We start from the raw sequence: 15,508 nt of genomic DNA on the forward strand, positions 1-15,508 counted from the left end.
TACCCAGTACTTGTGTTAACAGTTTCCTTAGTTATAAGGACTTTTTAGTCTATTACTCAAGGCAGTATGAAAGGTTGGTAATGTACAGTCAAAATCACGGCCTTTTGAAAAAACAGGCCTTTTGCCCTCGTGTCGACGAATGTAGGCTTGACTTACAAAGGAAGGTGTTTATGTAACATTTAAGGTAAAATTCTTAATCTTTATGTACATTATTTAGTTATATCAATTGTTTTGGTGTTCCTAAGCTTTAGTGCTCTTGATGTTGGTGATATTTATTGGGAATGGTTATTTCACATCATATGCTAGCGTGGCTTTACCAACTTGTACCTGTGCCTTCCTCTCCCTGTACCCACTCCTTAAAGGACATAAGGCTCCCTGTTGGCAGGGTGACCAGATTTTGAAAATTGAAATAAGGGCGTCCCTGGGAGGGTCGACATGGGACACGGGATAAATGTCATAAATATGGGACAATCTCGTCAAATACGGGACGTCTGGTCACCCTGCCTGTTGGTTACGTATCCCACACCCCCTACTAGCATTCAAATATGGCGGTTTGTTTACGTTTCTTGGCCCCGAACCAAAACTTCGAAGATTGTTCAGTCGAAGTAGACTATGGCAGTTGACGTTTTCCTATGTTATTTTGCTTACTTTACCAGAGTTTGAGGTAATATTTTGCCTGTCGACTGTAACTAATCTGTTATTTACCTTTGAACTCTGTACATTGGTACATCACAACCTTTGTACCTTCATGTTGTTTTCAAAGGTAAATTACGCTTTAACTACAGTCAACCGAATAAATATTACTTTAAATTCTTGTTCAGCAGGTAAAATAACATAGGTAAACGTCAACTGCCATAGTCTACTATACCGCGGAATGCGGGCTTAGAATTACCCTTTATTCCCTTTAATTGTTTACTCATTATTTAGTTTAACTTTACTTCAAAATGTTTATTTAATTCATGTCTTATTATCCCTTTTTTGCAACCAAATTACCCCGAAAAATTAGATTTGTTCCGATATGTATACAAACCCTCAGTCCTTTAACAATAGGAAGGTAACTTAGCGGCAGCTGAAACTGTCATAAGCTTCGAACAAGGGGGTTCGGTAGTTAACTACTTGTCCGGCAGTTGGCGGTCAGCCCGACTGCGAGGAGAGGAGTCAGTGTCACTTTGCTTTCAGCCGTGTTGGTGGTTTCACGTGTTGTTCACCTCTCTGCCTGCCTCTCGTCGTATGCTTTGTTTTCTTCACTGCATGAAGGCTTTTCTCTTTCCCTCTTACTGTGTGTGTATGTGCAAGGCTAGACGCAAGTACGTGTCTGTTTAGTATATTCAATACGGTGAATTTTGGGAATTGCAATGGAATCTCGAGAGCTGGAGAGACCCCCTTGCCCCTGAATCATTCGCAGATTGTGCCCTGATGTGGAGGGCCGTAAGTGTGGGGCCTTCCGGTCGTCTGTAGAGGTTGATCCTCACGAACTTTGTACTCGGTGTCGAGGCCGAGAATGCTCTCGCACCGAACCTTTGGTTACGGACACGTCTTCTTTTCTCCCTCCATCACAGCTCCCCGTATGGCTCCTTCCCCTGCGGGGGGGATATGTTCCCCCCTCGGGCGAGGAGAGACCCCCCCTCTTACTAACCCGACTCTGTTTCTTTCCTCAGACATGCTTGCCACGGGGGACGATCTCGGCCGGGCCTGGTACTCGCTGGGGCTCCAAGGGACAAAGTGCACAGGGGCTGCTGAGTCATCTAGCGAGAGGGACAATGCCGGTAACTCATGGCCCGACCACCACGACACAGTGTTGCCACATTTTTTTTTTTTTTTTTTTCAAAAATCTGCATATTTACTGAAAAAATCTGAATAAATCTGTATATTGTAAAATTAATCTGTATAGAAAATCTGAGGAATTGGTAGGTTATATTTTAGCATTTGTTACTTGAAATAACACGTAATTTAGAGTAAATCAATTGCCTGAAGGAAAAAAGAAAAAGAAAAAAAGGAGATTTCCTGTTTATTAATGAAAACACTTCCACAATTGATACCTCTTGACTCTTGAGTACATAAAGTAAACAACAAATTGTCATAATGATGGAATTGGAGTTGGCCAGTTTATAGTGTTGGTAATATGATATAGTATAATTGACTGGAAATTAAAGGAATCACTGGAAAATAACTCTAGGATTACCATTTCACATTTTGAGATTTAGAAAATAAAGAAATATTTATAAATCTTATTTTCTACTTATGTCTACTTTTGATGATGTGCATATTTGTCACTTCCTGATTTCCTTGTTCTGACTAAGAGTTCTTTGGAGACAGTAAATTCATAACATGATTTATCTTTAAGCAATTGCTTTGTATGGAGCAAACCTGTAATTGTTTGATAGATAGCCTATTTCTTATTATTTTTTTCTTCCTGTTTATTGAAGAAAATATTCTTTCTACAGTTGCACTCGAGTGCGGTAAACATAGTAATGTTTGCGTAAAGTTGGACAAATTTGAAAACATTTACACATTGTCCATTTGCCTAGCTGAAGCTACTGTACTCCAAAATATCTCTGGCTTCATATCTGAACTCACATTAATAATATCTAAAGAATTTCTTAGTAGCCTCCATTCTGTGTCAATGCTTTGAATATCAAGACTCTGTTGCATGACCAAAGAAGGACATCAGATCATTTAGAGATGGCAATTCTCTATCCATAACTACTTTTGGACTTAATGCCTTCAAAGAATAAATAGCATCTGAATCAAAGGGAAATCTTTTATAAATTTGAGAGGCTGCTTCTATGAAAAACTCCAAACAGCTTCGTCTAAAAATCTATTATATGAAGCTTTACTTCTAAGTTCGATACCTATTTTAATACCAAGATACATATCTTCCAAGGGCTTGAAGTTAACAGGGTCTTTAATCTTTATATCCTTTAGTGGAGTTTTGTCAATGTAATCCTTTCTTATATAGCATTCAAGAATTGTCCTAAGGGCTGCAGCGACTGAACTTTGTAAAACGTGCACTTGTGGTGACCCAGACTGCATTTGTTTGTTCAAGTTATTAAAAATTGGTAAAACAAAATCTAGGAACAATAAATACTATTTAGTTATGGGGTTATTAAGCTTCTGCAAAATAACTTCTGAACCAGTAAGCTTGTCAACAAGGACAGCATTTGTAAAGAACAGTTTTAATGCATTGTACTGTTCAATTAACCTTGATACAACCATATGCAGTGAGAGCCACCAAGTTTGAGGAGGATGTAATAATTTATGTGGCTTCACATTAGTGAAATTCTGGAATTCTTCAAGGTCTCCAGTTCGTTTAGGGCTGCAGCTGAAATAACTATAATAGCAGTGGTTGCCAGGTGACAAAAGAAGGGGGGGGCCACTCCAACTCTCAGCCATAATACTATACTAAAGCTCACATAACAAATACATAAAATGTTTGAAAATGCACATGGAAACAGAAGACAAATTATTGGAACGTTTGCTTTTTACTAATAAGTGTAAATCCCTAGACATAATGTAGAGTAATACCAAATATAGATACATAATTGCTTAGTTGAATTTCTAATCAAAAGTTTAATGACATGTAAAGTAGTGTTATTTTGAAATGTTTGCAAACTAAAAATGTAATCCAATAAACCTGTAAAGAAAATCAAGAAGATACATACAGTCTGCATTCTTTATACGCTTTCTACTTAAGTTTTCTTTCAAATAATTTAGACATATATAGCATTCATCATTAATCATACATATGTCAAATTATATCACCCCCCTCTTTATTCAGTCTAGCCCATCAAAAGATTAGATTTATATGTTTTTGACTATTTACTTTCATAATTTTTTATGAGACCCTTGTAAGGACAACGCTTATTCACAATTTTCTCTGTATGTAGTTCAACATTCGTGTTGTTCTTACTTCCCTCCACGAGAGTGTTCAGCGGGCTTTCCGCCAATGTATATATCTTGTGAAATCATATTTTATGTACTTTTGTATTTTGTATTATATGCCTCTCAGGAAACACAAATCGGGTCTCACCGACCCACTTTTATTCTCTCGCAGGTCGGTAACCACATTTCCGCTCACATGCTGTATATTTGAATTTTCCCTTACCTGTAATAAAGTCAGTACACTACTACCTGCCTCTTTGTCCACACCTCACAACTGGTGACCTTCCGGTTTGGACGGTGACCCAAGCGGTTTTGGCTCAGCCATTAAGGGACTAACTACCGCCGCTCACCTTCAGAGATCTTTAACGGACTCACACGGCGCCTCAGTATAGATCTCTGAAAGCTCCTACCATGGAAAAAACCAACGGTTCTAACGGACTAAATACGGCATACCTTCCCAAGGTGTGTTCAGGCGTTTCCTCAAACGGTTTGGCCCGCCATTCACGACTCTGTCGACCGTTTTTGTGAGAAAGGACAATGGGAGCAGACAGTAACGCGTGAAAAACCCAGGCCTCCCCTGCCCCAATGACAGTCTCGCACACAGCTGCCACTCAAGCTGACAAATTAACCCCCTTCACAACAGCAAACCCAACCGCCTGGTTCTTCCGAGCTGAAGGGCAATTCCTGATTGCGGGACTCACGGACAAGGTACTGCAGGCTGACCTCGTCGCAGCAGCCCTCCCGACAGAGGTGTTTGGCCGAATAATTCCCTGGCTGACCGGTCGAGCATAAACCAAACCTGTCACACTCGATGAGATAAAGACTAGGCTCGTGACAGCCTACTCCACGCACATCGCTGAAAAGGCTGCCTGCGCCCTCAACCTAGTTACGAACCCCATGCGCGGCGCCGACCCACAGGATGCCTGGGACACGGTGATGGGCCTCGTCTGATTGCCCGAAGTAGGTTCCGACGGGAAAAAGAAAGAAATCTGCCTGAGCCGCGAAATATTCCTGCGGCATCTCGAGCCAGATGTCTGAAGACAGCTGACGGATGCATATACCCTCCACGATGACGAACTACTGGAGAAAGCAAAAAAACTGACACTGTCGAGCAATGCTGCAAAGCTCGCTGCCCCCCGATCCTCCGTGTGCCTAGCCGCAGAGAAGGGAGAGATCGGCGCCGTATCCCAGGGGAAGTCCTCCCACATGCAGCGCGGCAAAAACTATTGGTGCCGCTACCACCAGAGGTTCGGGAGATACTCCAAGAGGTGCAAAAGCCCTTGCACCTTCCAGCAGTCAAAAAACGGCGACGGCAGACAAAACCAAAGCCGCCCGTGGCAACGGCCTCGTCGGAACCACACACTGTAGGGTTCTATGTCCGCAACCCGATCTCCGGCTGGAGGATGCTGGTGGACACAGGGGCGATGCACTCGATATTCCCGCCGTCAGGAAAAGACCGTAGCCGCGAACCTGACAAAACAACCGCCCTCGTCGCCGCAAATGGGACCCCCATCCATTCCTACGGAATGAAGTCCCTCGAGATATCCATCTTGGGGCGCAACTACGTCTGGAGGTTCACCATCACGGACGTCAGGGTTCCACTACTGGGGGCAGATTTCCTGGCGCAGAACGGCCTCCTGGTTGACGTGGGCCGCAAACGCCTCCTCGACATGGGGACATGCTGTTCCCTACCACTCGCAGCGGGCCCGGGCGCCCCCACAATTTGTACCGTTGCCCCCCACAAGTACGGCAACCTCCTGCAGGAATTCCCTGAAGTCTTCAAACCGGAACTTCGTTAGGCGGCGTCCCAAGCATGGAATATTCCACTAAATCACCACCACGGGCCCCCCGACACACGCGAAGTTCCGACGACTCCCTCCGGGCCGCCTCCAGGATGCAAAGCGGGCGTTCTCGGAAATGGAGCGAATGGGCATCTGCAAGAAAGCGTCAAGCCCTTGGGCTTTGCCCCTACACATGGTACGGAAACCTGATGGCACTTGGAGGCCCTGCGGAGACTACAGGAGACTCAACCTCACTACGATCCCCGACCACTACCCCGACCTGCCTTTCTGCGTCTGCTACGTCGACGATATCTTAAGTTTTTCCAGGTCCCCGGAGGAGCACCTACACCATGTCCGAGCGGTCCTGAAGCGCCTGCAGGAAAACAGGCTGGTCGTCCGATTTGACAAATGCACCTTCTGTGCCGAGAGGGTGGACTTCCTCGGCCACGAGATCTCCGCGGCAGGCGTGCGGCCCATGGCCTCAAAGGTAGGCGCGGTGCAGAAGTTCCCAACCCCAACCATGGTCAAGTCCCTGCAGGAGTTCATCGGGATGGTCAACTACTCCCGCCGGTTCATCCCCGATGCCGCCCGCACCATGTCCCCTCTAACGCAGATCCTGAAGGGGAAACCAAAGAACCTGACGTGGGAAGCTGAACAAGAGCAGGCCTTCAACGAGACAAAGAGGGCCCTCGCCAGAGCCGTGACCTTATGCCACCAAGACCCTACTGCACCCTTACGCCTCACCACCGACGCCAGCAACGTCACCTGCGGGGCTGTCCTCGAGCAGATGGTCCAGGGCGGGCTCCAGCCACTCGCCTTCTACAGTAAAAAACTGTCACCTGCCGAGACGAGATACAGCACGTTCGACCGTGAGCTCCTGGCGGTGTACCAAGCAGTGTGCCACTTCCGCTACCTCCTCGAGGGCGCCCCTTTCACGATCAGGACAGACCACTGCCCATTGGTGCACGCCTTCACCAAGGCGGGCAACGCCTGGTCAGCTAGACAGCAGAGGCACCTGGCAGCCATCGCGAAGTTCAGCTGCACCATCCAGTACGTGCCCGGCGAGAAGAACCCCGTGGCGGACGCCCTTTCGAGGATAGAAATCAACGCCGTGCACCTCGGGATCGACTACGAAGACCTCGCCTGAGAACAGGCTGCCGACCCGGAGACCACCACATATCGCACAGCTATCACCGCCCTCAGGTGGGAAGACGTGCCCTTCAGACACGCGGGCATGACGCTCCTCTGCGACATCAGCACGGGCTGCCCGCGCCCGCTGATCCCAGCCTCCCGAAGGAAAGCCGTATTCGGCATCATACATGGACTCTCGCACCCCTCGGGCCAGAACGATGCGCCTCCTGACGGAGAAGTTCGTCTGGCACGGAATTCGGAAGGACTCCCTCGAGTGGGCCAGGACCTGCGTGCCTTGCCAAACTAGTAATGTCAGTCAGCACACAGAATCAGGCGTGGGGGAATTCCCCCAGCCGAAACGAAGATTCACCCACATTCACATAGACGTTGTGGGCCCCCTGCCCCCGTCGGAAGGCACCAGATACCTCCTGACGATAATCGATCGCTCCACCAAATGGCCTGAGGCAACGCCAATGTCGGAGGCAACCACCAAAGCATGCGCCGAAGCCCTTTTCGCCAGCTGGATCAGTCGATTCGGAGTGTCAGACAAGATCACGACAGACTGCGGACCGGTTTTCCTGTCGGAGTTGTGGACTGCCCTGGCCCGCCTAATGGGGACATCGCTACATGCCACCACCACCTACAACCCGGCAGCTAACGGCATGTTGGAGAGAGTCCACCGATCACTCAAGGCTTCCCTAATGGCACGCTGCACCGGCGAAGATTGGAAGAGCCAGCTACCATGGGTCCTCCTCGGCCTCAGGACCGCCCTGCGGGCGAACGGCGAGGCATCACCTGCGGAGAAGGTATACGGGGAACCACTGACAGTCCCTGGCGAGTTCTTCCCGACCAATGCTGACGATGCCAATGTCTCCATCGCCAGACTTCGGGAATCCACCGGGAGATTCATGCCCTGTATCAAAACCTTCTCCGACAGGACCAAACACTTCTTCTCGAAGGCTCTATCATCATGCAAACACGTCTAATTATTGTCTTAGGGGGTTAGTATTTGTAAGGACAACGCTTATTCACAATTTTCTCTGTATGTAGTTCAACATTCGTGTTGTTCTTACTTCCCTCCGCGAGAGCGTTCAGCGGGCTTTCCGCCAATGTATATATCTTGTGAAATCATATTTTATGTACTTTTGTATTTTGTATTATATGCCTCTCAGGAAACACAAATCGGGTCTCGCCGACCCACTTTTATTCTCTCGCGGGTCGGTAACCACATTTCCGCCCGCATGCTGTATATTTGAATTTTCCCTTATATTGAAATATACTTTCAATACATAAGTGTAACATGCATATACCAATTTATGAGGAATTTTGAAATAACATTCGGATATATCTAAGCATACTTGTACTGCACATTTGTATATAGACAGCTAAAAACTACAAAAACCCTATTACATGCAGCCCACTACGTATATTAGGAGCAATCGCTTAAGTTCACTAGAGGATTGTGCAAATCTGTTAATAATTACTTCATTGCCCAGCTCATCTAACATTTCCTTTTCAATGGATAGTAACATGTAAGATTCCAAGTTTTCCTCAGACATTAAATTTCTTGACCTTGTCTTTATAATCATCAGTTTTGAAAATGCCCTCTCGCACTGTACTTGGGTAACAGATAATGTGGAAATTATTTTATATAATTCATAAAGGTTATCATATGCCTTTTCATGAAGTCTGTTGGAAGCTAGAATTTTCAGTATACAAGATGGGCAAGTAGTGCAAATTTTACAGTTGGTGCAACTGTTGCCCACATTTTCACCACTATTAAGTGATAACTTTAAAACATTAAAGTTTGAAGCAAAAGAAAGCAGTTCCAATTTCACTTGATCTTTAATGATTTGTGGGAACAACTTGATAATTCCTCTCAGTGCTTCATCTTCAAGACCTTTCTCAGCAATTGTTTTAAAATTTTTAAGAGTCCAAGCAATATAAATCTTTATACAACTGTTTGTGTTGTACAGAGCGTGATTCCTACGATCCATTATTAAATTAAACACATTTACTCTTAAAATCAACTAGGGGATCTATAATGGTAATTGCTTCATAGCAAAGAAAGATAAAGGAAAGGAAAACGCAACTTCGAGAAGGTCTGCAGCAAGGATGCATTTGCGCATGTATTGGAGGGGCCTGTTCTCATGATGGTTCTAGAATCGGCAGGAGTGTTGTGGAACTTGACAGGCGCCGATGTGACGTGAGGAACGCCGCGATTTCTGATGTAATACTTCGTCCAGAACCTTCTAAGAAGTTCCTGTAATCTCGGGAGTCTGTGACGCTTGCTGGTAGCCCCGCCCCCAGATTGCTGTATAAATACGACTGACGAAGTAAGAGAAAACAGATCATCAGTAAGAGCCACAGATCAGATTATCAGTGAGAGATCAGCAGCAGAGATCATCATCAGAGAGAGTCACAGATCTGATCAGTGAGAGCTCAGCAGCAGAGATCAGAGATCATCAGAGAGAGATAAGAGAAGAAGTAACCTACGAAGGATCAGAGAGGAAAAGGGCACCCGAGAATTGGTCGAATTCTGGTCAAGTCGTCCGGGAGTGGGCGACCAAGGCATTTTGACGTAGACCAAGACTTCAGAGAAGAAACGTTCTGCGAGAGGTTTTGAGAAGTTCCTGCCCTTCAAAGATCAAGAATAGACATTGTTTTCTGCAATATGAAGTCAAGAAGGCGTCTGCAATAACGGTTCTCCTTTATGAAGCCATCGCTTCGAGTCGCAAAACTGGCCGGGAAGTACTTTTATTACCCCACCTTCTCCCCATTTCACGCATTGTAAGATGTTGCCTTTTTTATGTAAATAGGAGATACCATTCTGCATTTATCTTCGTTAGTAAGCTTGTAAATAAACCTTCGTTGTGTTAGTGTTTCTTTCTATATTCGTATCCCCAGTTTCAACTGTTGGTGTTGAATTCTTTTTTGTTTATCATAATATTGAACCTGAAGCGGACCTCTCTCTCTCTCGGGGTTTGTGACAGGATCTGAGGAGCTTCCTTCATCACTAGCAAGTTCATCTACCATTTTTATCTTCTTTCTCTTAACTGGCAATGCATCTTCCAAAGCATCAATTTGAAATGTTACATGTTCATTCAAATTCATCTGCAAAATTTCCTCATTACATTTAATAACAAATTCAAAAGCCTTACTGTGGATATTATCAAATGTTCTTGTCTGTTCCTTCAACTTTGTTGTAGCTGTATCTACCAAACTCCATGTGTAATAATCACATTAAGAATCATATATTTTCCATATACGTAAATAAGCCCATGACCTAAGGGGTCACTGGTGAGACAGGAGTGTGATATGAGTTAATAAACAGGATGCAAGCTAGATGCTGCCGTGTTATGTTTGCGACGCCCTGGTTTGCATTTGCCTGTGTAATCAAAAGCATTGTCTTGTAAAACAGGTCACAGTGCCTTCCTCTGGGAAGTTGGTGACCTATCACCCGCAGAGACAACACGTGACTTCCTAGTCAGATGTTCGTCTGTCTGTATGTTATGTATGCTGAGATAAGCTTTGTTCTACTATCTTTGTACAAGACTTTGTAACTTTAGATCTCTACTTCCCTTCATCGAGACCAGTTCTCTAAAATCACTCTTCCTCTACTCAAGAGATGTAGTTTCCAAATATATGTTAAGTTTGACTACGATGAGTTTGAAGTCTTCACCTCTATACCCAAAGAAGATACTAATGAAACTTAGAACTTCTCTCTGCATCGATGTCACACTGACGAGAATGGGAAGTAGTCTATACATAGACGTACACATGCAGTAAATATATCTAATCTACTGGTCTGCAGGTATTTTGATAAAGGGGCTGTAGTTTCAAATATATACAGATAAGTCAATGCAGTCAATATGGTTTCAAACTTTTGAAGACTGAAGAAAAACGTTTGCTTCGTACTTTGTTTTTGCATCAAACTTGTCTGATTCTTGAATCATTGTTAAGCATACCAATAAAACTACTCAAGTAATCACAGAAGCATCATCAAAGCATCCAAATATTATAGTTGCTGCTGCATTTGATTTCCCTGACCATCTAGTCTCGCCTATTAGCTTTAATCGTTTCATTTTTTCTTGTCCCAGATGTTTTCCTACCACTTCTATCCATACAGCCATTCGCTTGTATCTATCCATACAGCCATTCGCTTGTATGATGCTTTCACAAATGTAGCTAAATTCTGAAACAAATTGAAAAAGGAAACTGCAGGTACACAACACTTTGTAGTCTTGGTTATCACTAGATTCAAAGCGGGCAGAGCACCATATATGAACACGTTGATATGCCACATCAGCAATTCTACTTTGTAAACCCTTGTACTGACCATGGTAGCTTGCAGCGCCATCTGTGCTATCAGATATGCCGTTTTCTGGGTCAATTTTAAGGCGTAAAGTTTTGATTAATAGATCGAAAGGTCCCTGTCCTGTTCCATCATTACTTTGTACAACTGAAAGTAGTCGATCATAGATATTACCTTTAAGCACATATCTAATAATAATACTAAACTGATCAATGGATGAAATATCTTGCGTTGAATCAACCTGTATAGAATAGTATTTTGCTTGATTAATTTCTTGCCCAATTTTTTCTTGAATCATATTTTTCATAATGTTGATTAAATAGTTTATAGTTGTTTTACTCAGGCATGTAACAAGTCCACCACAACCCTCACTGTGAACCTTTCCTTGTTGTTCTAATCGTTTAATTCTCTGCTCAGACTTGCTTTGCACTGAAGAAACATGAGCTGCCATAATACTGTCATATTTTGCCATTAACTGCACTGTAGCTAAAAAAATGACCATGATTTAAAACATCATTATCTAAAGTGTAGGCAGATTCATTTCTGTGACCTCTAAAAGGAAGTGCTTGTTTGCATAACATATTTATGATATCTATAATTCTCATAACAAAACTTCTCTGCTTCAATACTTCTTTTCTCCTTTTATTGAGCGAAGTTGCTAAAAAGTCATCTACGGTGCCATTATTAACCCTTAAACGCCGAAGCGGTAAATAAAAAAATGACTCCCGTATGCCGGAGGGGTTTGAGAGTGAGCGCAGAAGCGGAAAAAATATTTTTTTCAAAAAGTCACAGCGCGCTTAGATTTCAAGATTAAGAGTTCATTTTTGGCTCCTTTTTTTGTCATTGCTTGAAGTTTAGTATGCAACCATCAGAAATGAAAAAAATTATCATTATCATATATAAATAATGCGATATATGATAGCGCAAAAACGAAATTTCATATATAATTGTATTCAAATCGCGCTGTGCGCCAAACGGTTAGAGGTAACAAGTTACTTTTTTTTTCGTTGTAATGTGCACTAAATTGCAATCATTTTGATATATAACACATTGTAAAACAATAAAAGCAACACAGAGAAAATATTATCACAAAATGATGCATGAATTCGTAGCGCGCGGACGTAAAAAAATAATTTTTTAAAAAATTCACCATAAATCGAAATATTGTTATAGAGACTTGCAATTTGTTTCAAAATGAAGGAAAATGATTGAATATTACGATACTGTAAGAGTTTTAGCTTACAAATGCAGTTTTCGACCATTTCGAACGAGTTAAATTTGACCAAATGTCGAATTTTTGTTTAAATTTTTTTTTTATATAAAAATATAAAAAAGATGAGAAATGTTACAACCTTCCAATAATTTTTGTTGTATTTTGCATGGTTTTGCGCACATTTTCATATATAAAACTTTAAAAAAAGCGTAATATGAAAAGGCACAAATATTAGGAGAATGTGACCTACGCATTTCGGAGATTTTCGGCCGAGAATCGGCGCGCGGATGGAATAAAAATACTTTTCTCAAATATTCACCATAAATCGAGATATTGTTCTAGAGACTTGCAATATGTATTAAATTGAAGATAAATGATTGAATATTACTAGACTGTAAGATTTGTGTGTTACAAATGCGTTTTTTTACCATTTCGGTTGAGTCAAAGTTGACCGATCGTAGTTTTTTTCCTATTTATCGTACTTGATATGCAAATATTTCAAAAATGAGAAATGCTACAACCTTCCAATATTTTTTGTTATATTGTGCATTTTTTTGCGCACATTTCCATATATAAACCTTTAAAAAAAGCGTAATATGAAAAGGCTCAAATATTAGGAGAATGTGACCTACGCGTTTCGGAGATTTTCGGCCGAGAATCGTCGCGCGGAGGGGAAAAAAATATATTTTTCAAAAATTCACCATAAATCGAGATATTGTTCTAGAGACTTGCAATTTGTTTTAAAATGAAGATAAATGATTGAATATTACTAGACTGTAAGATTTTTATGTTATAAATGCGTTTTTTGACCTTTTCGGTTGAGTCAAATTTGACCGATCGTAGTTTTTTTCGTACTTATCGTAGTTTATATGGAAATATTTCAAAAATAAGAAATGCTACACCCTTCAAATATTTTTTGTTATATTGTGCATGTTTTTGCACACATTTCCATATTTAAACCTTTAAAAAAAGCGTAATATGAAAAGGATCAAATATTAGGAGAATGTGACCTACGCGTTTCGGAGATTTTCGGCCGAGAATCGTCGCGCGGAGGGGAAAAAAATATTTTTTCTCAAAAATTCACCATAAATCGAGATATTGTTCTAGAGACTTGCAATATGTTTTAAAATTAAGATAAATGATTGAATATTACTAGACTGTAAGATTTCTATGTTACAAATGCTTTTTTTGACCTTTTCGGTTGAGTCAAAGTTGACCGATCGTAGTTTTTTTCGTACTTATCGTACTTTATATGGAAATATTTAAAAAATGAGAAATGCTACAACCTTCCAATATTTTTTGTTATATTGTGCATGTTTTTGCACACATTTCCATATATAAACCTTTAAAAAAAGCGTAATATGAAAAGGCTCAAATATTAGGAGAATGTGACCTACGCGTTTCGGAGATTTTCGACCGAAAATCGGCGCGCGGAGGGGAAAAAATATTTTTTTCAAAAATTCACCATAAATCGAGATATTGTTCTAGAGACTTGATATATGTTTTAAATTGAAGATAAATGATTGAATATTACTAGACTGTAAGATTTGTATGTTACAAATGCGTTTTTTTGACCTTTTCGGTTGAGTCAAATTTGACCGATCGTAGTTTTTTTCGTACTTATCGTACTTTATATGAAAATATTTCAAAAATGAGAAATGCTACAACCTTCCAATATTTTTTGTTATATTATCCATGTTTTTGCGCACATTTCCATATAAACCTTTAAAATAAGCGTAATATGAAAAGGCACAAATATTAGGAGAATGTGACCTACGCATTTCGGAGATTCGCTGCCGAGAATCGGCGCGCGGAGGGAATAAAAATATTTTTTTCAAATATTCACCATAAATCGAGATATTATTCTAGAGACTTGCAATTTGTTTTAAAGTGAAGGTAAATGATTGAATATTACTAGACTGTAAGTAATTTGTACCCCCCAAAAAAAATATATATATATATATATCTATATATATATATATATATATATATGTATATATATAATAATTATATAATATATATATAGTATATATATATATTATATATATATATATATATATAAAATTTTTTTTTATACGTAAAATATATATATTGCATTCTTCGATTCTGGTATCAATACATAAATAAAAGGAATGCAGGTGACACTTCTCTTTTAGCATACAATGAAATGTCTTATTATTATTTTATCATGCACACATTCAGATATATAAAAAATTGTAATAAATATAAAACTAAATATAAAATAAATGCAGAATACTCACTCGTAATCCTGACTCTTCGTTCTATTCTTGTTTTCTCCCTCCTCCATTGAAGAGTCTTGCATTTTTTTACACTCGACATGACGAGGTACAGGTGGAGTAGGGAGACGCGCGCCCTTACTGCTGATGGACACGGCGGCCCCGTTGCGACCCTCCGCTGTCGGTTTAGGGGGCGTGCTCCAATACATGACCTTAGTGTGGTACTTTCGGTCACACTTCCTATCCTGCAAAGAGCAACTTTGCAGAGACGACAGAAGAACCGGGTGTCTCCTCCGTTCTGCCAGTTTCTGCCTTCGCCCTTCTAGGGCCTCCAGTGTGTGATCCCCTGGCTGCAGCCGACACACAGGGTCCACTACCTGACGAGAAGCGGTGATGGCGGGGCCGGCAGCAAGAGGGGCGTCGTCAGCAGGGGCGGCGGCAGCAGGGGGCTGGGCGGGCGGCAGCAGCGGCGGCGGCAGCAGGGGCGTCGTCAGCAGGGGCGGCGGCAGCATGGGGCGTCGTCAGCAGGGGCGTCGTCAGCAGGGGTGTCGTCAGCAGGGGCGGCGGCAGCAGGGGCGGGGCCCGGGGCAGGCAGGGGTTCGGGCGGCAGGCAGGTGCGGTCGGCAAGGTGCGAGGAAAAGTTGGCCCTCCCCCCCTAATCTTGCCCATTTCCTCTAGGGGCGTAGATCTGCAGCTCGGGGCAGGGGGGTCAGTTATGGAGGCCACTCATCGGGATCGGAAGTTGATGAGGGCATTCCCGGCTACCTCTAGGAACTGTATGTGGTCAACCTCGGAAGATTGTCACCGCGGTACCCACAGTACAGTATGTAGGCATTTTGGAGGGCCAACTGAAGGATGTATTTGAGGAGCTTCTGTGTCCACCTTTTGGTTCTCCTGGCGAAGGGATGGTACTGGATGAGCTGATCAAAGAGATCAACTCCTCCCATGT

The sequence above is a fragment of the Macrobrachium nipponense genome, chromosome 48 (genome assembly GCF_015104395.2).
Source record: "Macrobrachium nipponense isolate FS-2020 chromosome 48, ASM1510439v2, whole genome shotgun sequence".
Taxonomy (NCBI): domain Eukaryota; kingdom Metazoa; phylum Arthropoda; class Malacostraca; order Decapoda; family Palaemonidae; genus Macrobrachium; species Macrobrachium nipponense.